This window comes from Galeopterus variegatus, unplaced genomic scaffold, assembly GCF_000696425.1.
Source record: "Galeopterus variegatus unplaced genomic scaffold, G_variegatus-3.0.2 Scaffold12256, whole genome shotgun sequence".
Lineage (NCBI taxonomy): Eukaryota > Metazoa > Chordata > Mammalia > Dermoptera > Cynocephalidae > Galeopterus > Galeopterus variegatus.
The window spans coordinates 11,978-37,817 of NW_007738367.1; the positions used below are offsets into that span (position 1 = coordinate 11,978).

At 41.4% G+C, this 25,840-nt stretch overlaps 1 pseudogene; it reads right to left on the bottom strand.

Annotated features, from left to right (window-relative positions):
- Window positions 1-1,227: 1,227 nt before the first annotated feature.
- Window positions 1,228-17,019, bottom strand: LOC103611017 (annotated as a pseudogene).
- Window positions 17,020-25,840: the final 8,821 nt, after the last annotated feature.

Consider the following 25,840-nt stretch of genomic DNA (forward strand, 5'->3'; position numbering starts at 1 on the left):
GGCATTTCTCTAAAGAAGATATACAAAAGGCCAACAGTCATATGAAAAAATGCTCAACATCACTCAGCATCCAGGAAATGCAAATCAAAACCACACTGAGATACCATCTCACCCCAGTGAGGATACTAAAATCCAAAAGACTTTGAACGATAAATGCTGGCGAAGTTGTGGAGAAAAAGGAACTCTCATACATTGTTGGTGGGAATGCAAAATGGTGCAACCCCTATGGAAAATGGTTTGGAGGTTCCTCAAACAGCTGAAGATAGAGCTACCATACGATCCAGCTATCCCACTACTGGGAATATACCCAAAGGAATGGAAAACATCAAGTCGAAGGTATACCTGTTTCCCAATGTTCATTGCAGCACTCTTCACAATAGCCAAGAGCTGGAATCAGCCCAAATGTCCATCATCGGATGAGTGGATACGGAAAATGTGGTATATCTACACAATGGAATACTACTCAGCTATAAAAACGAATGAAATTCTGCCATTTGCAACAACATGGATGGACCTTGAGAGAATAATATTAAGTGAAATGAGTCAGGCAGAGAAAAAGAAATACCACATGTTCTCACTTATTGGTGGGAGCTAAAAATAAATTAATTAATTCACTCACATACACACACAAAAAAAAGAAGTCCGGCGGGGGGGGTGGAGAAGAAGATATAACAACTACAGTTTTTTGAAGTTGTTACAACAAGCAAACGGAAAGGACATTCTTGGGTGGGAGGGGGGAGAGGGAGGAGGGAGGGAGGTTTCGGTGATGGGCAATAATAACCAACTACATTGTATATTGACAAAATAAAAGTTAAAAAAAAAAAGAAACAAGTTTTGTGTAAATTGGGTAAGCCCCTGGGCCTCAGTTTTCTTCTCAGTAAAGGACTGCAAATGAAAAAAGGTTGTGAAAGCACTTTATAAAATGTGAAGAGCTATGATTACAGGAATTATTTTATTTTATTTTATTTTACTTATTGGCGTGGGGAGGGGGGCTAGCAGAGCCAGGGGAGGCTTTATTTTGCAAAAGACAATTGAATTGGTTCTTACTTGGGACGTGAGCAAGAGGCGGCACCCCAGGCAGTAGACTCCCCACAAGGGTGGGGTGAGGGCCAGAGCTAGGGGTGAGCTTCAGGTGGGTTGCCCACGCTCCCAGGCACAGCTGCCTCTCCCACAGGCTCTGGGGTAGCCACAGGAGAGGGGAGGCTGGGAGGGCTGGAGTGGTCATACACTTGGGCAGGACATCAGGGGATATGGACACCAGCTTCCCGTCACAGATCTCGTTCTTCACAACCATGGCTTTGGTGGAGCTGGTGGAGCTGCAGGAGCTCCTGCCAGACCCAATGCTGGACTAGAAGGAGCTCAGGCCATAGGCTGGGCATGTGAAACCCCCATAGGCCAAGCTCAGCCCACCTGAGTAGCTGCTGGTGGTCTTCTTATGGATACTCATGTTCTGCATCCCAGAATCCAGCCTGCTCTCCTTGCCCTCCAGCAGCTTGCAGTAAGTGGCAGTCTCAATGTTCAGAGCCAGTTTGATGTTCATGAGCTCCTGGTACTTGCACAGCTGCAGTGCCATGTCCTGCCTAGCCCAATGCAGTGTGGCCTCCAGGTCAGCCAACTTGGTGTTGGTGTCCTTAATGGCCAGCTCCTCACACCACACAGCATCAGCGATGGCAGCCTCCAGGGAAGCCCTCTGGCCTTTGAGGCCCTCCATCTCAGCCTGGAGCAGGCTGATGTTCCACTTATCTCAGAGATCTCCATCTTCCTGCAATGCAGGTCACCTCCGTGCTTCCCAGCCAGGGTCTGCAGCTCCTCATACTTGATCTGATACATGGTCTCAGCCTTGGTCTGGCTGCGGTTGGTGATCTCCTGGTACTGGGCCTTGATCCCAGCAATAATGCTGTCCATGTCCAGGGAGACAGCTCCTCATACTTGACCTGATACATGGTCTCAGCCTCGGTCTGGCTGTGGTTGGTGATCTCCTGGTACTGGGCCTTGATCCCAGCAATAATGCTGTCCATGTCCAGGGAGCGGCTGTTGTCCATGGACAGGACCACAGATGTATTGGAGATATGAGACCGCAGCTCTCCGATGTCCTCTTCATACAGCTGCCTGAGGAAGCTGATCTCATCAGTCAGCTCTTCTAGGTGACTGCAGCTCTACCTTGTTCATATAAGCTTCATTCGCATCCTTCCTGATGAGGACAAGTTCATTTTCTATCTCTGTACGCTTGTTGATTTCATCCTCGTACTTATTCTTTAAGTCCTCCACCAGCCCCTGCATGTTGCCAAGCTCCGCCTCCAGCTTCAGCTTCTCCTGGCCCAGTGAGTCCAGCTGCCACTGAGGTTGTTGATGCAGCTCTCCAACATGTGGTCCGTGTTGCTCTGAGCTGTCTTCTGCTGCTGCAGGAGGCTCCACTTGGTCTCCAGCAGCTTATTCTGCTGCTCCCGGAACTGCACTTAGTTGATGAAGGAGGCAGACTTGTTGTTGAGGGTCCTGGGTGCACATGGCCCATATGTTGGAGTCTACCTCCCGCTTAAAGAGGCTCAGCAGGCTCTGGTTCACCATGACAGCTGTGTTGCCCCTTCCCCCACCAGCTTCAGCATAGCCCTCACCCAGGCCTAGGCCCATGCCAGTGCCCAGGCCACCCTGGAAGTGTCTGCTGCTGCTACCCACCCAGGAGGAGCTTGAGGAGCTGATGCGGGCACCAGATGTACTCATGTAGGAGTGGCTGCTCCACCTCCTGGCCGTAGGTGGACACTTTGTAGGACTTCTGGGTCACCCTGATGGACCTGGTGGGGCTGGAGTGGAGGTGGGCAGAACCAGGAAGATATTCGAGAAGGAGCTGAGAATCTGCCCTACAGGAATTATTTTACATTTCTTCGTCTTGGAATACCACAACTAATACAGGATTTGATCCCTTTAAATGAAACATTGTCAATATATTCTCTTCACCATCATCCTAATCCCCACCCTAGTCGAAGGTGTTATAACAGTGATAAAGAAGTTTAACTAAGATGAGCCAAGTGCCACCTCCAGCTTAAATCAACAGTACCTTCCAATGTCCCTGGGTTAAACTTTCCTTTGGAGACCAGGAGATGTCAGGGAGAAACAGAGTGACATTCTCTTTTTAAAGCCACATTGGAGTCTCTAGGAAATGACAGTTTCAGCTGCATGAAAGGAAACACTCTAGAGCTAAACACCAGGAAACACCTATCAAAACACAAAAGAAGTGACAAATTACTGTATAATATGCAGAAGAATATGCATTTGAATGATCATCTTCAAAGACTTTTTGGGGGAGGGGAAATAACACATTTTATAGATGTTATGGGGAGGACGGGTGACTACCTTATTCTTCTATTAAATCTTCCCAGAAAAGGAAACTTCAAGGACTCAGAGATAGTTGCAAAAAGTTTCTTTATCTTACTTGCTTTTTTGGACTTTTGCTCTCAAAAGCTCTGGTAAATGGTACAGAACTCACACCTGAGACATCCCAGACAAGGGTACAGGCATTGTTTAAGAACTGTTCTTGGGGTTGATAAAGAAATAGCATAAAATGTAGGGCTGCAGTTGAATTCACATGAGAAAAGTTGGTTAGAGAGAACCAGAGCCTGCAGGGACTTGAAAACGTGATGGGCAGTTAGGATTTTATTCTTGAAATTCAAGAATTTCATTCAAGATTCTTTCTCTTGAAACATTGGAAAGTAAGGCTTTTTAGCATAAGAATGTCATCTGGCTTATGTTTTCAGCTTTTGAAGATTGCTCTGGCTGCTGTGTGGAAAACACATTATAGGAGAGCAAGAGTTGAAAGAGAGAAACCAACAAGAAGATATTTTAAATTTGTAATTGGGGTAAGAGATGATGGGAGCTCGGGCTAGGGAGGTGGCAGCACAGATTGAGAGAAATGGCGTGACTCAAGATATATTTTGAGAGTAGAATCCACAGTATTATAAATAAGAAGTGAGAGAAAGAGAAAAATCAGTGGTGACTCTCAGGTTTTTGACTTGAACAATTGGAAGACTGGCAGCATTATTGCTAAATCTGGAAAGGCTGGGGAGGTACACGTTTGGGGGTAAAAATCAAGAATTCTGTTTTGAACATGTTATGTTCAAGATGTCAGTTAGACATACAAGCAAAGCTATTAAGTAGGCAGTTGGAACTGCAAATTTAGATTTTAAAGGAGAAGTCTGGCTTGGGATATAAAGTTAGGTCTTAATAACATCAATTTAGGTGTCAAATGAGAGATAACGTTTAAAGCCAGGAGATCAAATTTCCAGTTTTAAAATAGGGCTTTTACCCCTGTGCCTGATGTCTTCTGTTCGGCCCTGCAGACCCACTCTCCTCCTCTTTCAACCCTGCTTTCTGCCTTAGGGGACTGATATGCATGTACAGAGTCATCAGTGGGCTTCCTTGCCCTCTGGATCCTGGTTGAGTTCCACCATGGGGGTCCCTTCCTTCACTCCCAGGAGATGACAGGGAGGAAGAACGGTCTTTGGTGGCCCCCCTGTGGAGTCACCTCAGTCAAAGGTGACTGCTACTCTCCTAGTATGGCTTCCTTGGCTCAACTCTCTTCTGGACCCCAGTTACTCTCCCACTTTTCCCTTCCGGGCTGGGACCTGGGCGAGTAACAGTATCCCCTGAGGTTCCCGTACCTCCAGCTCATATCTTTGTAAATAGCCCATTGATTGGACATTCCTCAAATTATCCCAAGTTTTGCATGCCATGTGTTTGCTCTTGTGATGCTGAATATCATCCCTGTTTCTCCTCTTGGAATCACCCCCAAACAATAAGAACAATGAACAAAAACACAAACTCTACCTTGTCATGTACACCCCCAAGCAACACTTTAAGACGATGGAAAAGTGGAGGAGGAATGGTAAATGACTTGGTGAAGCTTAAGAAAGTCAAGAACTGGAAGCACCAGGTTCTTTGGAAGGTGGGGGAGAGGAAAATGGATAAAAACAGGAAGATTGTTTAAAAGGCTGTAGAGCCACATACATGTCCCCATCTGTACTTCCAATCTAGGACACTTACTCTCACCCACTCATGCAGGAGATGAGAGACTTATTTTCTAGGGAAATAAACCAGACAGGGTCCAGATTGGAACAGGAAGGTGGAAGCTCCAGGAGAAATATTTCTGGGCAATAAAAATTAGAATGGATCCATTTCCTGACAAGTTTGACTATGTAGAAAATTCTTTGCAGTGACATTTTATATTTATCAGTAAGTGTATGGGTTGGTTTAACTATCAGGTCAAAGACTATTAAGTAAATAAAAATATGAGTATATTTTTAACTCCTGGTAAAAAAGAAAATAAATGTAATAATGACACATCAGTTGGCTCAGCAGTAAAAAACATTCATACATTTATAATACTGAAAATAGATTTAACATATTACTATGTTGGGAAGAAAGCAGAATATTTATCAAAAATGCACATAACCTATGAGCCGGCAACTGCACTTAAAATAATCAATTCTGTATTGGCTCAAAGCTCCAGTACAATATCGAATAGCTGAGCAACTGCAACTGCACTTAAAATAATCAATTCTGTATTGGCTCAAAGCTCCAGTACAATATCGAATAGCTGAGCTGATGCAGATAACCTTCCCTGTCCTGACGTTAGTGGGAATGTTTCTAATCTTGCACCTGAAGTTCCCTTGCTTCTGCTGAATTTATGGCAGATATCCCTTACTAAGCTAAATACAAGCATACTTTAAAAAGTTTGTGGAAAATAGAATTAAAAGATTTATGAATCTTTCCATAAACTTTTTGAAGTACCCTCATATCTTTCCTATTTTAGTGTGAGGTTTTTGATGTTGATCAGAAATAGGAGTTGAATTTGAGCAGATTTAAAATGCATATATCAATGTCAATTTCTTCATTTGTTAATGTAGAAAATTATAAGAAAATATTTCCTAACATTACAATGCCCTTATATTCATGGGATTAAATCAGACTTAGCTATGGTGTAGGTGTGTGAGAAAAAATATATATATATATATATATCTTTTGTTCATAATACATTGTTTAAGATACTTATTTGCATTTATGGTCATGTAATTTTTTTGTTCTACTCATGTCTGTATAATAAATTAGGACACTTTCCATCTTCTTCTGTTCCTGGAATAATTTATTTAAAATAAGAATTATCTGTTTCTTGAAAGGTTGGTAGAACTTGCCTACAAATTGTCTGGGACTGAGCCTTTTAAAAGATAGGTATTTGATTACCTGTTAAATTACTTTTATGGCTTTTAAATTATTCAGATTTCTACCTCTTATTTCTCCTTATGACAATATGGAAAATTTATATTTTTCTAGAAAACCATCCATTTTATCTATATTTTCAAATATAACAGCATAAAATTTGCATACTCTCTCATCATTTTTATTTATGTATTTATTTATTGGCATCTGGCCAATAAGGGGATCTGAACCCACGGCCTTGGTGTTATCAGCACCACAACTCCCAAGTGAGCCACCAGCCAGCCCAGTCTTATAATTTTTTAAAACCATGGCTGAAACTTTACATTGATGACTTTCTTTTTTCTAAGGTTTATTATTTTTCCTTTTTCTCTTTTCTCTTTAAAAGAATTGCCCCCAAATTGTTTTATCGTTCTTATAATTCCTTCTTGTTCCTGTTGATCAAGCCTACTATATTTTCTGCTTCAACAATTTCTGCTTTTATAACACTTTCCTTTCACATTTTTTTCTTTTCTAAGGTTTATGTAATGAATGACTAATTCATTCAATTTTAATCTTTGTTATTTTCTAATAACTGTATTTAAGGCTGTACATTTTCCTTGGACACACCCAACAGGTTTTGATATGCGGGGCTATTGCGGCCACTTACTTCTCAAATAAGTTACCATTTCAGTACTGATTCCTTTTTTAAGCCAAGAATTGTTACAAAGGTGTATTCAATATCCAAGTTATATTTTAGGGGGACTCAAATTTTTTTTTTAACACAGGAATTATCTAAAAGGGACAATGTGATTATACTAAACACTACTGAACTGTATATTTAAAATTGGTTAAGACGGCAAATTTTATGTGTATTTCACCATAATTTTTAAAAATTTTGATGCAAATATGATAGGTAGATTATCTGGGTGGGCCCGTTGTACTCACAAGGGTCCTTACAAGTGCAAGGGGGAGGCACAAGAGAGAACCAGAGGGACATCAGTGTCAGAAGGACTCAGCCTAACACTGCAGACTTTCAAAATGAAGAAAGGGGCCAACAGGCAAGCAATGTAGCAGCATCTAGAAGCTGAAAAAGGCAAGAAAATAGATTCTCCCCTAGAGCCTCCAGAAGAAACACAGCCATGCCAACACCTTGATTTTAGCCCAGTAAAACCGTTTTTGACTTCTGACCTTTAGAACTGAAAGATAATAAATTTGTATTGTTTTGGGGCAAAAGAAAAGAATTCTCTAAAAGGGTATTTTTTTAAAAACCCAGTTGAACAAATTTTAAGAGGGGCTATAATTACGCGAATTCTAATGAACTGTATTTACAATAGTTAATTAACCCTTGAATTCTAATGAACTAACTATATTTGCAATTGTTAATTATATGAGATATAGCATTAGTATTAGCCACTTTCTGTATTTGATATAAAAGTAATCTAAGCTTTGTGACATATGTGGCCTAGCATATATGCCATAGGGAAATCCTTTCTACGAGATATTCAAAGCCTCTTGTCCTCTTGTTATCCTTTTGCACTTCCATAGTGCTGACAGCACCGTCCAAGTTTTTCAATGAGAAAACAGAGGCAGAAGGAAATTAAGCTCCTGGATGTCAGGATCAGTGGTAGGGGAGGGGGTAGAACCTCCTAGGTTGTGACTATTTCCATCATCGTAGCTTAGCTCTCTCCGGAATCCATTCCACACAGCTGGGATCAGATCATTAAGCCCCTGGCACCCAGTCCCAGTGAGGTCCACAGATCAGAGCTTGGGAAATTTGAAACTGAAGCACCATCAAAACTTTCATCTGCTAGTGTATAGAATGGCAGCGAGGGAGCAAGCCAAGCAGTGAGAGAGAAAGGCCACAGCTCACCAGGCTCTTGCCCTCTCAAGGGCTTAAGGGAATTTCATTCCTGGAAATGTGTACAGAGCCCTTGCCACTGTGTCCCAGATGTGTTCCACTTGCTTATCCTTTGAACTTTAGATTGCATTATAAGAGCTAACATTTGCTTGTTTGGAAGGAGACGGAGCCTCTTCTCAGCCCTTCTCCCAGGCTGTTTGAGAAAGGTCTGGGAGTGAGAATGATTCTTTTAATAAATAGAGACAGTCTCACCTTGCCAACAATATTTTCATCAATCTTTTATTTCACTACTTTTGAAAACAGAATACAAGGAGATTTTCAGATTTGGTATAATTCCTCTGACCCATGATTCTCTAAGCTCATAGATTAGTGCAGGATGTTCTTGCCCATGAAGTGGGAAAACTGAGGCAGGGAGTGAAGGAGTGATAGGGTCAAAGACACTCAAGATAGTAGGAAGGGGAATTTGAAAACCTGTGATGGCATAATGAGTTGATTAGAAACGCAGTCAGAGGCTTTCCAATATTTTTCCCTCACTTCCCCTCAGTGATTCCTGAGCATCTTAGAATAATTATCTCCTAGGTTTTATCTATAGCTCTTTTTCTCCAGTGCAGAAAATGAAGGTGGAAGATTAACTCTGCATGTTTAAAGCCAAAGCAACACTTTCTCACCCCCACACTCCCACTTCAAATCGTCCACATTATCCTAATAGTTACTGCCATCCTTGAGTCCTGAAAAAAGCTTAAAATCTTCTTTAAGCAGTTTTTTTTGGGGGGAGGGGTGTTAAAATGCTATTCCAAATGTGAATTCTGCAGGCAAAACACTATTTGTACACAATGATTTTTATGAGCACTCTTTCACAACGTATAATCTTTACAAACTACATTCTTAGGTAATCTGCCTCAGAAAGCAGTTTACTTAAGAAGGCAGTTTATAAAAGTTGTAAGTTGCTAAGAAGTTACTAGGGAAAATCATTTATGTGCAAAATAAAATATTGATCAAATGATTATAACTTGGAGAGAGCTCTCACATAAAAGAAAAATAAAATGCAAAGATGTAAAGTCACTCAAGTGAAGAGGGAGACCTAGAAATAGAATTAATAACCAAGAGGTTTTTTCTGAAGGGCTGAAATGCCTCACCTGGTAATAATTTCCTCCTTTTCTTTCTGCATGGAAAGAATCAATAAGACCTTAAACTTACAAGAAACGACTTCAGAAGCTGTGAAAAGAGGAGTCACTGCAATGATTCTTTAAGTTAAAGCAATAGCCAATAGTTGATGGAAGATGTAAAAACAACTCCCCCCCCCCCAAAGGCAGCCTATAGAGCCACAAACATGAACCATCTGACATGTTATCTGACTTTAAAACAAGGATTAAAGAGAACTTACAAAGACACTTTTAAATCACGTCTTGAGATAATAAACTATGCCATGAAGGGTAATGTTCAGAATTTGTAAAAGATGAACGGAGTTTTACCACATGCCAAGGTGTTTTCCAACTGTTGCCCATAGATTAGTGCACTTGAAGCAAAGGGCACAAGAGACAGGAAATACTAGTGCTCACCAATACCCAAGCCTGTTCTGTCATTCGTGACCATACCATGAGACTATATTCCCCTTCCCAATTTCCAGTTAGCTGTGACCTCTTGATTGAATACAGCTCTGGACATATTATGGCCACTGACATGATAAACTATAAAACCACTCAAACCTCTCAATACTATATACATCATGTTCTCAATCTTCCTTCGTTTCTTGGATGGAGACAGGTTTTTGTCACGTAAGACCCCAAACCCCTAGAAGATGACAGAACCATGAAATGTAAGCACTCTGGGTCCCTGAATCTCTTTATGGAAGACTGCCAATGCATTTGGATTGGGACATGAGCAAGAAGTAATCGCCTGAGGTTTGGAGTTCTTTGTTATGGCAATTAGGCTACCTTGATTAATACAACGCTTATTAAAATTGTAGGTTCCTTGCCCTATTCCCAGATATATTGAATTGGAAACTCTTGGAACAGAGTTTAATTAGGAATTCCTAATTCCTAGGAATCTGGAATTCTAAGTTCTCCAAGCAATTCTGTGCACACTGAAGTTTAAGCAGCACTGGCTTAGACTCTGATTTCTTTTGAAGTTACTCCAGATACCTCAAAATCAAACCATTTCAAAGACAAGTAGAGCTGTTCAAAAGAGTTTTAAATCCATTAATATAGAACAATGAATTTGAAACAATGTCAATTTTAACTTTCAAATTCAGTTATAGTTAAAATCATGTAGGTAAGAGTATGCAACATTTATTCAAAAATCATTTGTTAAGCACCCACCTCACCATGTACTGGGGACTTACTAGATGCTGAAGATACAATGTTCAACAAGATAGTCATATTCCCTGCTCCTCCAGAGCCTTCTATGGATATGGATAATAATAATACAAGGGTACTTCAAGAGGTTCATGGAAAAATGGAATTAAGTGATAATATGAATCTTCTCATGAACTTTTTGAAGACCCCATGTTTGTTGTGATAAGGGGAAATACATGGGGCTTTGAGAGCAAATATGAAAAACATTTAACCCAGGTGTGATGAATTCAAGGCAGACCTCTCAGCTGAAGCATGAAGAATAAGTAGGAATTAACCTGATGTTTAAATCCGTTAATATAGAACAATGAATTTGAAACAATGTCAATTTTAACTTTCAAATTCAGTTATAGTTAAAATCATGTAGGTAAGAGTATGCAACATTTATTCAAAAATCATTTGTTAAGCACCCACCTCACCATGTACTGGGGACTTACTAGATGCTGAAGATACAATGTTCAACAAGATAGTCATATTCCCTGCTCCTCCAGAGCCTTCTATGGATATGGATAATAATAATACAAGGATACTTCAAGAGGTTCATGGAAAAATGGAATTAAGTGATAATATGAATCTTCTCATGAACTTTTTGAAGACCCCATGTTTGTTGTGATAAGGGGAAATACATGGGGCTTTGAGAGCAAATATGAAAAACATTTAACCCAGGTGTGATGAATTCAAGGCAGACCTCTCAGCTGAAGCATGAAGAATAAGTAGGAATTAACCTGATGGAAGGGAAGAGGAAACTGATAGAGTAAAACATTGGTCATGCACGAAGATCAAAGGTGAGAGAAATATGGAGTGTAATGTTAATGGACATAATGAGAATTGGGGCTAGAGAACTAAGTATGGGCCTGTAAAGGTAGGCAACTACGCCAGTTGTGGGGTTAGGCGAATCATAACTAAAGCCAAAGTGTTTCGTTATTTTAGTTATAATAAGTTTCCATTTGTATTATCAGGGCCAGGGCTCAGACCCTTCAAACCTATTGTACAGACTGGGTCACCAGACCCCTCACACGCGGGTCCACCCTAGGTCATTAGGGAAAGATCCGGGGAGCTGTTGGCAGATGACAGGAGTTCAGTCCTCAGCAACTGGCAGCAGCAGCTTACAGGTCCAGCGGTGGCCTCATGGAGGGTCCCGGGTGCCCTGTCAGCAACAGCTTGCAGCAACGGCCTCCAGCAGCAGTAGCGGCCTTCCCATGGCCCCTCGGGGGACATCCCAGGGGTGGGGGCCCCCGTGGATCAGAGCCACTCATCCTTTATACTTAAGTCCATAACTCAGGACACCTGGGTGCACATGCGCAATTACATTAGACAATAACCAAGGAACACCTGGGTGCACGTGCATATTTACATCAAACGCTAGGCAAGATTCTGAACATCTGAGGGGCCCTGACCATTTTCCTATATTTTCCCAACAGGGCCCGGTCAAAGAGAGTGGTGGAAATCAACGTAAGGAATCAGAACATTATCTTGAGGGTAAGGAGGAGCTGTTGAAGGGGTTTAAAAAGGAAATGCACTTTGTTAGATTTGCTTAGAAAAATTACTCCAACAGCATTGTGGGGAATGTATTGGATAGGCCAAGTCTGGAGGAAGCCAGTTAAAGGACCGGTTTGTATATGATTCAGAAATCCAGGTAAGTTAATTTGTTCTTCAACTGAAATTTATTGAGCCCATGCAAGAGACTTGGGATAAAATGGTAATGAGGTGGACATGATCTCTGTCCTCATGAACTTTAGAGCTTGGCGAGAGACAGAGAGACAGAGACAGAGACAGAGACAGAAAGAGAGACAGAGAGAGAGGTGGAATATGTAATAAAAAGTAGCTCAGAGTAGCCATGATAATGGTGGAGAGAAGTATATCCATGGCAAATAATTACATGAGAAACTGCTCAACATCATTAGTCATTAGGGAAATGCAAGGTAAAACTACAGTGAGATGCCACTGCACTTCTTTTAGAGTGGTTAAAAATAAAAGTCTGATCAAACTACATGTTGGAGACGATGTGGAGTAACTGGAACTAGCACACGTAACAAGTGTTTGAGAGGAAGTGGAGAAATTGGAAAGTACATAATCTACTGGTGGGAAGGTAAAATGGTACAGCACTTTGGAAAACAGTTTGGCAGTTTCTTAAAAAGTTAAACATATACCTCCCATATGACCCTGCCATTGACTCCTAGGTATTTACTGAAGAAAAATGAAACTGTATGTCTACAATCAAAAGAACCCAGGCATTTGTTACTAGCTGATGTCAGCATTTCCCGGTTGCAGGTTTAGCTATTCTAAGGGATGAAGTACGTGTAGGGGAAATTATACTCTTAAACATATAAAATTATCACAGAAAATATCATACCTGAAAAATTCTGATCAAAAAAGTTCTTTGTCATTTTAGGGTGTTTTTAGCCTTGTAAGCTGTAGGACTTTTAAAAAAATCTCATTAGAAAAGTGCCTTTCCTGGGATTGATCTTTCCTAATCCCTCACCTGCCAGCTTTGTGTTAGCACAGTAACTTTAGTTAGTTGTGACTGGATGGTCTCTAGGAAATGAAGGCATTGGATTAGATCAGTGAGAGGTTCTGGACCTTTTTTTGATCTTTGGAAATTTGATGAAAATATGAATCCTTTTTCCGGGACAATACTGCATTCAATTTAAAGGTGCTTCGTGGACTGTCATGTAATATAACCTGAATTTGATGTGGGTATCTTTTCAGTTCTATAATATTATGACTACGCCACAAAGTCAGTTAGCCTGTTAGTCAAAATTTTTAAAAATTTTATTGCAATATTTTCTCCTAAATTTGTCTCTCAGATCCCTTTCTATAGTTAGTGAGGTCTAGAGCTACCATATACATTTCCCCTCTGATTGTAATCTGATTTTTCTCTCCTGGTGTGACCCTTCCTGTTAGAGCACCTGAGAGCTGTGTGCTATTCACCCCAATAGATTTTATTTGAAAAGGATCAATCTCTTCAGCTGAAGCAGCTGAGCCTGACATCCTGTTTGTTGACTGGCAACAACCCAATCCTGCAGCTGAAGTGGTTGAAGGGACATAGGAGACACCTGCTATCCATCCAATTCACTCTGACCTGGGAATCATAAGTCAGAGAGAGGGGTTTTGGCACAGAAGGCAGTGCAAGGACTGATGGGCTGATGAGGGGTTCTCTGCTGAACACATCTGTGCTCATGGTCTCAAGAGTGCTTAGAAATACAAGCCTAGGAAAAAGTCATGGAGTGAAACGAGCAAAGAGAAAAGAAAATATCCCCCCAAATAAGCAAGCAAAAAGCACACGCCATTTAAAAAATCACATATGGAGAGAGTTTTAATTTTTTATTCTTCTTATATAATCAGTCACTAAGGTGTATTTCTCTCTTTCTTTTAAAAGGTTACTAACAGTTTGTCCGAAGCAGCAGTAGAAGATCTGCTTAGAATCCAGAGTGGGCGCAAATGCTAATCCATTTTAGGAAATAAGTGAGTTGGATAGATCAGATTGTTTCCCACAGAAAAGTTACCTTTACCTTGTTTCTCTCTACCTGTGCCTTCTCCTTTTCCATGGTAGTTATTCTCTCTCTAACTCTAACTTATTATTTTGATTTTATTTTCTGCCCAGGAGGACTTGAAACAATTTACAATAAAGGCTAAAATTCTGGAGAACCATCAAAAGATAGCAAAAGAGAGCCAACCAACAGGAAGATTATAACTGTGTCGTAAAAACTTAGGCTTAGCAAAACTGCTGCAATTGATCCCAAAACATAGTTATGAGCACCCTGGAAGCCAAGGTAAAAAAGGGAAATAGGACAATTGAGATACTCCGCATTATCTGTTAAATTAAATATACCAACTTTCAAAATGTTTTTCCTATTATTAAATTCTAAAGAAAATCTATCTGTCATGGAGATATTCAATGTGGTGGATTCATTACCTTCAATTCTGAGATATAGGAACACTATTATATGGAAATTTCTCAAATATATCCTTGATAATTGCCAAAGGAAGAATATTAAGTCATGGATTTGTTAAGGTTTTCTCACAGGTAGCTTAAAGAAGTCTATGATAGGTATGTTATTTGCCCCTTTTCTGACTTGGCATGAGGTTAAAACTTAGACTAGAGAATTTAGGCTGGAGGAATATATCTTTAGCCATGCTTCTTTGAAAATTCTTCTCAATTATTAATTGTTCCAGGTGGGTAAATTAACAGACAATGAATAGCAGGTAATTTGAGACCTAAAGCACAGATCTTCCACATTGTGAAGAGAAGATTCATGTGCATCAGGTATCTTGGTGTGCTGATGCAAAGCTGAGCTTTTGTCATGAAACTAATAAACTTGATTCGTGTTCTTGCCTAGATGGAGGGTCTACCCATTTGTACCCTGGGTGGGTTTCATGTGCACATGGAAACAGTGCCAAACTTTTCTCAGGAAGCAGCTTTGGGTAATTGTAATATCTCCCAATGACTAAATGAAATAAGAAAGTTGTTCAGTCTGAAAGCTAGAGCACATCTACCCATGGTGACTATTTTGACTTTGGCACAATTGATTTTGGGCTTTTCTTTTTGATAGAAGTTAGTTGATGGAATTATTTGCTTTTTAGAATGACTGCTAAAGAGAGTAAGACTATGCTGTCATCCGAGAAGAGGATGCTTATCTTCCTGTTTGCCATGGGCAGAGAAAATGCATCCAGCTCTTCTCAGAGTTGTACTGATATATTTTGGTATGAGTTCTAGGGAATGGGAAAGGAGTTATTAAGTTGGTCCTAAGAAGGCACAGGATCTCTCATTTCTCCTCCTCAGGACTCACTTAAGGGTGCTGATTGTGTTAGAGTAGGATCAGACTTACATTATGCAATACATCAGGAAGGACAAAAGGGGACATAGTGCAAGCTATGAGAAGCAAAATTGATAATGTCATCACCGATGTTAAAGCAAAAGCAAATTTGCATTATACTTTTCCATATTATTAAAATAAAATGATCTACTTTAGATTCAAAGTCTAGAGTTAGTCTTTAGGAATGAAGAATTCCTTTGCTCAGTATCCAGTTATTTGCCCTCTGGGAATTTGATTATTGTAAATCAATAAACAGGCAGAAAGGAGGTCCTAAGAAGAAGAATAAAGTAATGAAAGCACTTCTTTGAGTTTCAGGATTTGAAAAACAAATCCAACCTATGTGGACAGTGTGCCATGAACAAAGGAGTGTAATAATAGAATTACCTAGAACTGATGGCCAAATAAACAACAACAACAACAAACTGTCTAGGTTTTGACTTGAGAACTGATAGAGAGAGAGAGAGAGAGAGAGAGAACTGGCTGGTTAACACACTTGGCAGAGTGCGGTGCTGATAATACCAAGGTCAGGGGTTCAGATCCCCATACCAGACAGCTGCCAAAATAAAAAAAAGAGAGAAAACACAAAAATTCCATTTAAATAGATGAACATTCCCTTCAGTGTTGCCCCAGAATATGAATTCCATATTAGTTCCATAGTAGCTCCATGTTCAGCCAGAAGAAAAAGGGGTTTCCTTAGTCAAATAAGTTTGGGAATCCACACATTAATCCTGGTTCCTGGTGAGTCACAATGCACACTAGAATAGGCAGAATAGCATATTTTGTTCAACCCAGAATTTTCTAAGCTTATTTTACCAGGGCATTCTTTTAATGTGACATTTATTAATTTCCTACTAAACACACTTTGCTAAATGGCAGTAAATGAAATGGCCGTGTTGCTAAGCAGAGTATTATGTAATAGTTCTGTGCTTGTGTTAAAATGGAGAACCCACAGGGCAAAGGACTTCATCTTCATGAGTTTGCCATATTTCACTCAGGGCAAACTTCTGACAAATTAAGATAAGTGCTTACCCTTTGAAGTTTTTTCTTCTTAGCACAATTGGTCCCAGAAGAGCCTGGCCTTCACGGTATCTACAGGCTCTATTCCTCCGTAGCCATGAAAGAAACTAATCCACTGGTGGAGGTCCAGAGATTGTAGACAGCTACCATCCAATAGGTACCTGGAGTTAAAATTTGTAAAAATTTCTCGTAAAAATTGTAGATTTTCCTGGTTTAATATAAATGAGAAAAGTTTTATATGTGTGACATTCTCCTAAAGTTGATAACCTTTAAAATTATTATCTGCCTATTTGCATATGATGGCTGTTTTATAGAGAAAACACAAAATGGGAAAGGGAACTATCATTTGTCACCAATTCCTTCCTCTGGAAGGACTGTCACCACCATCCCCAACACCCTCTCCCCAGGTACTAAGCCTTTAGCATCTATTGAGAATTCGAGGTATTAAGATAGACCTTGAGAGGGAAATCGTGGGCGTTCTGCCAGCAGGTGCAGGGCAAATAACAGTGGGAAAAGCAAAAGAGCTGTAAACATATTTGCACTCTGAGTTTGTGGAGCAAACCATTTATACACTGATATAAATAATACTCTACTTCCTGAAGCATTCAGCATTCGGGAAGACAGTCTGTCTCACCTTTTCACTCCTGATCAGACATCGCATGGCCTTGTTGTCTAAAACTTCAAATAGGGTAGCTTTAGAAGAAAAGGTTGGGAAACCGTCACAGAACCCTTTAGCTGCCATCCTTTGCAAACGAGTCTCCAGATAAGCATCACTGGATTTGTCTGACATTTGCCAAATTCCTACATAAATAATCATTACCTGAATCTCTAGCAGTTGGGATATAAATAAGATTTAATAAGTTCAGACTGATAAGGTGGTCAAATCTGGCTGACTTTGTTTGGAAACGAGATTAGATACCCGTCTAAGAGCTGTGAGAGTGTAAATATGTGCTAAATGTGGCGCTGAAAGCCTGTTAGACACAGCTCTGGGCTTCACAGAGGTGTGAGGGGAGAGAAATTTCTTTGGAGCACAACTGTAGAACATTTTAACACCCTTTGTCTCTGTGGATGAAACACTGTCATCCTGTTCAGTCTGAAGCCTCTCTACATTCTTCTTTAATATTCAGTTTTATTCAGAGAAAATGATGCACAGTAATTTTAAGAGAGCTTTGCTAGAAGAGGTCAGGTTGGAAAAATGAACTGCTCAAGGCTGTGGAAGTTCTTATTAAGGAAACAAAGTGTATGCAGATAAGAACAAAGACATGCTTCGAGATGGAGGGGATGCTTACAGCAGGTTGGTAAAAAGACTCTAAAAACTACTGTTGGTTGGAAAATGGCCATTATGGGGCTTTCATGGTGCTGACCTGCAGGCATGATGGGATTATAAATCTCTCTTCCCAGCAGCATTGAGTTCAGTCCAGTCCTTGTACAATTAAGGAAGTTCTGAATATACTCACTGGCATGAAACAAAGAGAAAGAAGTCACAGGAGAAAGAGGGAGAGAAAAAGATACGGGAATTGGAGATTGAGAAGGCCTATAGGAAAGTGGGTTTCCATCTGTTCCTCTAAAATGTCTTCCAACTGTTTGCTAATAGTCATAGATAATGATTCAAAGCAGTTCCAGGTCTCAGTTGTCAAGCTCTGTCCCCCGTTCCCAGTTATTTGGCTAGGTGGGTGCTTCCCACCCATAGGAGGGTGACTTGGCTCACAGCAGGGACAGTGGGAGAGTCTTTGCTCTTAAATCCTCTGGTGTTTCAAGGTTTACGGGGCTCATCCTGTGGCCTGGTGATGGAGGCAGAGGCTAGAACATCAAAGCATCCCCTTCAGGACAATGCATAACTCAGGAGGTAGGGTCACAGGTTTCATGGACAACCTAAATGTCCATCGACAGACAAACTCATACATACACACAATAGAATATTATTCAGCCTTAAAAATAAGAGAGGGAAATCCTGCCATGTGTCACAACATGATGAACCTTGAGGACACTATGCTAAGTGAAGTAAGCCAGGCACAGAAGGACAAAGGTGTCTGTTAGGAATGGAACAGGCAAAAATACATAAGACATCAAGGTTAGGCCATGTAGTGAAGATGGGCAAGTTTGTTTTGGAGACAGTGACAGGTGCGGGAGGTACAAGAGAGGAATATGGAAATAACTCTTTGCTCAAGAGTGACATGGTGTAAGCAACCCCAGGGCCTTCGAATTTTAGCATGCTTAAAATTCTAGAACCCCCTTCTCAGTGAGAGCTGGATGCTATGAGGAATATGGAAATAACTCTTTGCTCAAGAGTGACATGGTGTAAGCAACCCCAGGGCCTTCGGATTTTAGCATGCTTAAAATTCTAGATCCCCCTTCTCAGTGAGAGCTGGATGCTATGTCTGGTTGGTTGATGGACTGAGACCCATCAATTTCAATATCCTTAGATTATGGCAAAATCATTGAGAGGCTCCTCTGACTGATGGCCTATTCTTTTCCCTTCCATCGTCACAGCATGTCGACTATGAGCTTGCCATAATTAACTAACTTCACGTTAATAGCAAACTTCACTGATGTATATCAGCCCTCAAACTCACTAAGATGGAGGGGGAAAAAGGCTAATTTTTTTCTTGCTTAGCACACAATCCTCTGGGGAAATCAGAAGCTGAGGAACTTTCCAGCAATGAAATTAAAAACTATTCCCTCAGTGTATTAAATCAAATAACAGGAACAATAATGGCTGTAACTTAACTGTAAGGGACATTTTAGTGTCATTTCAAAATTGACAATATTGGCACACAATAGGCCTTGAAATAATGTTAAAAAGAGAAAGAGAGAGAGAGACTGAGAGAATGAGAGAGAGAGGAAGAGCGGTGGGAGGAAAAGGGACATGCAAAAGAAAGAATGACTCAAGGTTAGCTCTGGTTTTTGAGGAAGACAACAAAAAGACAGACTAAATGTATATATAAAAATATGTACGTGGGAGAAGTATTTAATTGCTTTGAAACATTTTTGAAATGTCAATAGTTACACTGACATGTAGCTAACAAGGGGAGCCTACAAATATTTTATTACAGTAGGAGAAGTCCCCCAATAGTAGGAGAAGCCCCCCAATATTGCCTTCAGTTGTGATACTGAGCACCGATTGAAAGTCAAGGGAGTAAGGCTTATCTGAGTCAGGTAAAGATAAAACTTACTAAGAAAAGTATTTTCCTGAAACTCTTGGGTTAAAATGAGAAAAAAAAAATGGTACCAAATATTCTCAACCTTTCATTATATATGTGTGTGTATAGTTTTTAATTAAAAGATTCAGTTGTGTGAAATCAAGCTCTCAAAGAGATATTTGCATTCCCATGCCCGCTGCAGCGTTATTCACAATAGCCAAACTGTGGAAACAATGTAAATGTCCATCGACAGACAAACTGGTATATACACATAATAGAATATTATTCAGCCTAAAAATAGAGAAGGAAATCCTGCCATGCGTGACAATATGGATGAACCTTGAGGATATTATGCAAAGTGAAATAAGCCAGGCACAGAAGGACAAATACTGTGTGATTCCACTTACATGAGGTATCAAAGAGTCAAACACATAGAAACAGAGTAGAATTGCAGCTGCCAGGGGCTGGGGGAGGGAGAAATGGGGAGTTGTTCACTGGGTATAAAGTTTCAGTTGTGCAAGAGGATTAAGTTCTGAGAGATCTGCTGTACAACACTGTGCCTATAGTTAACACAACTGCACTGTCCTCTTAAAAATTTGTTAAGACGGTCGATCTCATGTTAAGTGTTCTTAACACAAGTTTTAAAGAAAGATTCAGTTGTGGAAACCAGTGCTCACTTAGATCCATTTTGGTGATTAAATCAAAGGTGTCTGTGACACGTGTGAAACTTGTCTTACAGTATGAAAGCTGGACATTAGCATAAGGTTGACAGGTGATCCGTCCTAGTCCATAGTATTTTAGTTCGGGGCTTGGGGTTAGAATTAAAGACACCTTCATCACTCTGCCAGAAATTCCAAGTGAAAGATGTGACCTTAATCCACAGATATTAATCAGAACCCAATTAAATACCAAATGATTAATAATGCCAATCTGAATTTCCTTTTTTAAACTTGTTGAGAAAGAGAGGAATGAAAAATTATATTAAATGGAATAGGAAGATTTCAAGCCAAAGGAAGGGGAAAGCAAGAAGGAAATGATGAAAAGAGCCTTGAGAGGCTATCAAAAGTGAAAGAAATCTCAAGAAAAGTCATTGGTTAAAGGGACCAGCGCACCCAAACTCAGAAGATCGCTGGCATGACAGCGACAGAAACATGTCCACTGTTCCCCAGAGACACAAAGCTCTTGCATCTGAAGCATGAGGTCTTATGTCCAGAGCCATCTACCTTTGCTCCCTCTGGTTTTCTCTCTCAGCCGCCTCTTCCACATCAGACAGACTCCCTTACAGAGTGTAGGAACCTGAGCATACACCAGGGCTCACTCAGCTTCCATGTGTCAATAAGGTACCAACAGTGCTTCCGATTTCCTTCCCACCTCCACCTTTCTTATGTCTGTTCCACACTCTCCTTTATTCTCTACTAGCCAAGTCTCTGTCTACTCTTCCTCTGTCTTTTAATTTTTAAGGATTTATATTCTATCATGCCTTAGCCTAATAGTTTTAGATTATAATTTGAGTATAAACAAACAAATCAAGATATTTTTGTTGTTGCAAATGAAATCTTCGTTGTTGCAAAGAAATCTAAATCAAACTGACTTTAACACAAAAGGGAACTTAATAGTTCTCATGATGGAAAAATCCAGAGCTTCAGGTGTGACTGGGTCCAGGGGCTTGAACCATGTCACATCATTAGAGCTCATTTTCTTCTTCTCTCTCATTTGTATTAGCATTATTTTCAAGCAGTTGTTCTCCATGTGGTAGCTCCCTTCAGCTTCTATCGTCATTTTATTAACAGCTAGAAATATCTGCAAGAGCTTATCTTTCCCAGTATTTCCAGTGAAAGTCACAGGATTGAACTGCATTGCCTGGCTTGGATTGCATACCCATCATCAGACCAATCTCTGTAGCCAACAGAGTGGAATACACCAAGTGGCCATGCTTGGCGCACATACCAATTTCTGGAGCTATGGGGTGGGGTCAATTCTATCAGAATCACACTGACGGGGAGTAGTACTATGTCCAAGAAGGGGAAGTGAGTTGTAGGTGAGCAAAAGCAGTGTCCACTACATATCCTTTCTCCTCTTTTTCTCTTTCTCTACATCCCTGGAAATTTAAGAAGGTCCTTTCCTCTACTTTTCATGAACAGCATCTCCTGCTGCTATGGGTTAAATATGTCCTCCAAAAATTCATGTATTAGAAACCTGACCCACCCCCACCCCCACCCCTTATAATAGTGTAAAGAGGGTGAGAAATCCAATTATGGTATTTGAAAGATAGGGCCCTTAAGAAGTGATTGGATGGAGGACTCTGCCCTAGTGAATGAACTGATCCATTCATGGAGTAACAGGTTGATGGTTTAATAGGTGGTCATGGGTGTGGTTCCAATGGCTTTATGAGGAGAGTGAGTGAGCAGGTCAGCTTTCTCTTGCTCAGCCCATTCTCACCATGTGGGCACACCCTGCGTTGCTCTGGAGAGTCACCACCAAGAAGGCCCTTACCAGATGTGTGTCCTGGATCGTGGGCTTCCCTGCTCCAAACTGTAAGAAATACGTTTCATTTCTTTATAAATCACTCAGTTTCAGGTATTCTGTTATAAGCAACAGAGACAGGCTAATACACCTACCTACAGTTCCAATTAGAAAGTGAATTTCTCAAGAGCTTCTTAATGTCAACGGGTTGCTCCTCATTCCCTGCCTTCCTTTCTCGTCTCAGAGCTTTTGGCCCAAGTGAAAATGCTCCCTTCAGCATTTTCTCTCTGCTTTCGAGACTCTTCTGGATGACTGGCCTCTGCTCAGCTAATTTTCTCAGATTCTGATTACTTCTGCTTTCCTCCGAACTGTGTCACCTCATTCTGCTGCCTGCTGCATGCCTCTGAGGCTTCCCTTTGCACCATCCTATCAGCATCCTTGAGCTACCAAGCCTGAGGGCCTCTAACTTGCTAGACAATGCTGACCTTAACATATGAAAACACAAATTACTTGTGAAGCTATTGCACCAAAATAAATAGGTTTTTAAAAAGTCCTCAGGAAGTTGGGGGGTGGGAAATTTATTATAATGGATGATAGTAATAATTACAAAATTATTGCACATAGGTAAATATATGGAATTCATTTGCTTTGAGTTCCAGAGGTCAGTAATTTGACAGTATGGTTAAGTATCCTGGAAAGTTATGGCAAAAATCCTGAATTTATATGCTGGGCTTTCTTTCCTTCACAAAATATGGGATGGAGGACTCTGCCCTAGTGAATGAACTGATCCATTCATGGAGTAACAGGTTGATGGTTTAATAGGTGGTCATGGGTGTGGTTCCAATGGCTTTATGAGGAGAGTGAGTGAGCAGGTCAGCTTTCTCTTGCTCAGCCCATTCTCACCATGTGACACCCTGCGTTGCTCTGGAGAGTCACCACCAAGAAGGCCCTTACCAGATGTGTGTCCTGGATCGTGGGCTTCCCTGCTCCAAACTGTAAGAAATACGTTTCATTTCTTTATAAATCACTCAGTTTCAGGTATTCTGTTATAAGCAACAGAGACAGGCTAATACACCTACCTACAGTTCCAATTAGAAAGTGAATTTCTCAAGAGCTTCTTAATGTCAACGGGTTGCTCCTCATTCCCTGCCTTCCTTTCTCGTCTCAGAGCTTTTGGCCCAAGTGAAAATGCTCCCTTCAGCATTTTCTCTCTGCTTTCGAGACTCTTCTGGATGACTGGCCTCTCTGCTCAGCTAATTTTCTCAGATTCTGATTACTTCTGCTTTCCTCCGAACTGTGTCACCTCATTCTGCTGCCTGCTGCATGCCTCTGAGGCTTCCCTTTGCACCATCCTATCAGCATCCTTGAGCTACCAAGCCTGAGGGCCTCTAACTTGCTAGACAATGCTGACCTTAACATATGAAAACACAAATTACTTGTGAAGCTATTGCACCAAAATAAATAGGTTTTTAAAAAGTCCTCAGGAAGTTGGGGGGTGGGAAATTTATTATAATGGATGATAGTAATAATTACAAAATTATTGCACATAGGTAAATATATGGAATTCATTTGCTTTGAGTTCCGGAGGTCAGTAATTTGACAGTATGGTTAAGTATCCTGGAAAGTTATGGCAAAAATCCTGAATTTATATGCTGGGCTTTCTTTCCCTCACAAAATATATAATGCTGAAGTTGCAAATGTGAATATCTACAGAAGCCTTGCAGGTTGATATAATGAGTGAAGAACTGAATATGAGCACGATTGATGGAGACTAGGGTGAACCAGAGCATGCATGACTCTTCTGCTAGTGGTGCATAGTGATGAAGAGCACACTCTGGAACCAGGCAGTCGGAGTTCAAATCCTGATTCCGCTGTTTCTTACCTGTGATCGTGGTCTAAATATCTGATCTCTGGCTTCCAGTCAAGATGGCAGAATAGATGGTTCCTAGCATCACTCTCTCCCACAAATCAATCGATTTACAACTATTAAGAAACAACGACAGGAGGCCCAAGAGCCATGCTGGAACAGGTAAGAGCCACGTGCCAAGGGACCCCCAGCCCAGGCCAGTCCCTGCCATCCAGAGAGGCCTGAGAGCTGCTGGACCCACACATCCTGAGTCAGTCATGTCAGAACAGGCAGGAGCCGTGGGACCCCTGGCCCAGGTCAGTCTCCTCCATCCAGATAGGCTGGAGAGCTGCCAGGCCCACATGCCCCAAGTCAGCTGCATCAGAACAGGTAGGCACTGCATGCCGCAGGATCCCCAGCCCTGGTCAGTCCCTGCTGCCCAGAGAGGCCCAAGAGCCACTGGGTCCACATGCCCCAAGTCAGCTGCACTGGAACAGGCAGGTACTGCAGGACACCCAGCCCAGGCCAGTCTCTGCCACCCAGATAGGCCCAAGAGCCACTGGGCCCACAACCTTGAGTCAGCTATGCCAGAACAGGCAGGTGCTGTGGGGCCCCCAGCCCAGGACAGTCCCTGCCACCCGAAGAGGCCTAAGAACCACTGGGCCCACACACTTTGAGTCAGCTGTGTCAGAACAGGCAGGTGCTGCGGGGCCCCCAGCCCAGGCCAGTCCCTGCCACCCGGCATTGCCCAAGAGCCACCAGGCCCACACACCCAGAGTCAGCCACAGTGGAACAGGCAGGTGTAGTGGGAACCCCAGCCCAGGCCAGCCCCACAGCCAAAGAGGCCTAAGAGCCGCTGGACCCCCACGACCCGAGTCAGCCATGCTGGAACAGGCAGGTACTGTGGGATGCCCAGGCCAGTTCCTACCTCCCAGAGAGGCTCAAGAGCCACCAGGACCATGTGCTCTGAGACATCTGTGCTGTATCAGGTAGGCGCCGAATGCTATGGGACCCCCAGCCCAGGGCAGTCCCTGCTGCCCAGATGTTTTAGTCCGTTTTGTGTTTCTATGACAGAAATACCTGAGACTGGGTAATTTATAAAGGAAAGACGTTTATTTGGCTTATGATTCTGGGACAGCTGCATCTGGCACAGGCCTCAGGCTGCTTCTACTTATGGCGGAAAAGTGGCAGGCTGTCAGTGGGTACAAGCAGATCACATGGTGAGAGAGGAAGCAAGAGAGAGAGAAGGTGCCCGGGCCTTTTTAAGCAACAAGTTCTCATGGGAACTAATAGAGCAAGAACTCACTCATTAATCCCCCCACTCACCAGGGAGAGCATTAATCCATTCATGAGGGATCTGCCCCCATGACCCAATCCAGTTTCCTTGCCACATTAGAGATCAAATTTCCACATGAGTTTTGGAGGGGACAACACATCCAAACTCCATCACCAGAATTGGCAGTCCCTTCAGGAACCAGGCCAGATATCAGGTGGAAAGAGTGGACCATGATACCCCCTACCACAGTTACTAAACACCAAAGGAAAGAAAAAAGAAATATGAAAAATCAAGAAAGTATATCACCACCAAAGGAAAATAATAACTCAAGCTCTAGATCCTATAGAACAGGAAGTCCTTGAAACGACTGACAAGGAAATTTGAGCAACAATTCTAAGGAAACTAAATGAGATACAAGAAAACTCAGACAGCACAATGAGATGAGAAAAAATACACAGGACCTGAAAGAAGAAATATACAAAGAAATCAATGCTCTGAAAAAGAATGTAGCAGAGCTTGTGGAGCTGAAGGATTCATTCAACAGAATAAAAAACACAACAGAGTGTAACCAGCAGGCTAGAACAAGCAGAAGAGAGAATTTCTGACCTTGAAGACAGGCTGTTTGAATTAACATAGGCAGACCAAAAAAAGAAGAAAAAAAGGAAAAAGAATTTTAAAAATTGAAGATAATCTGAGAGATAACAGACAACCTTAAGTGCTCAAATATCTGAATCATGGGTATTCCAGAAGGGGAGGAAAAAGGAAATAGCATTGAAAACATATTCGATGAAATAATAGCAGAAAACTTCCCAGGTGTAGGGAAAGTCACAGATCTTCAGATTCAGGAGGCCCAAAGATCCCCAAGCATATTCAACCCAAAAAGTTC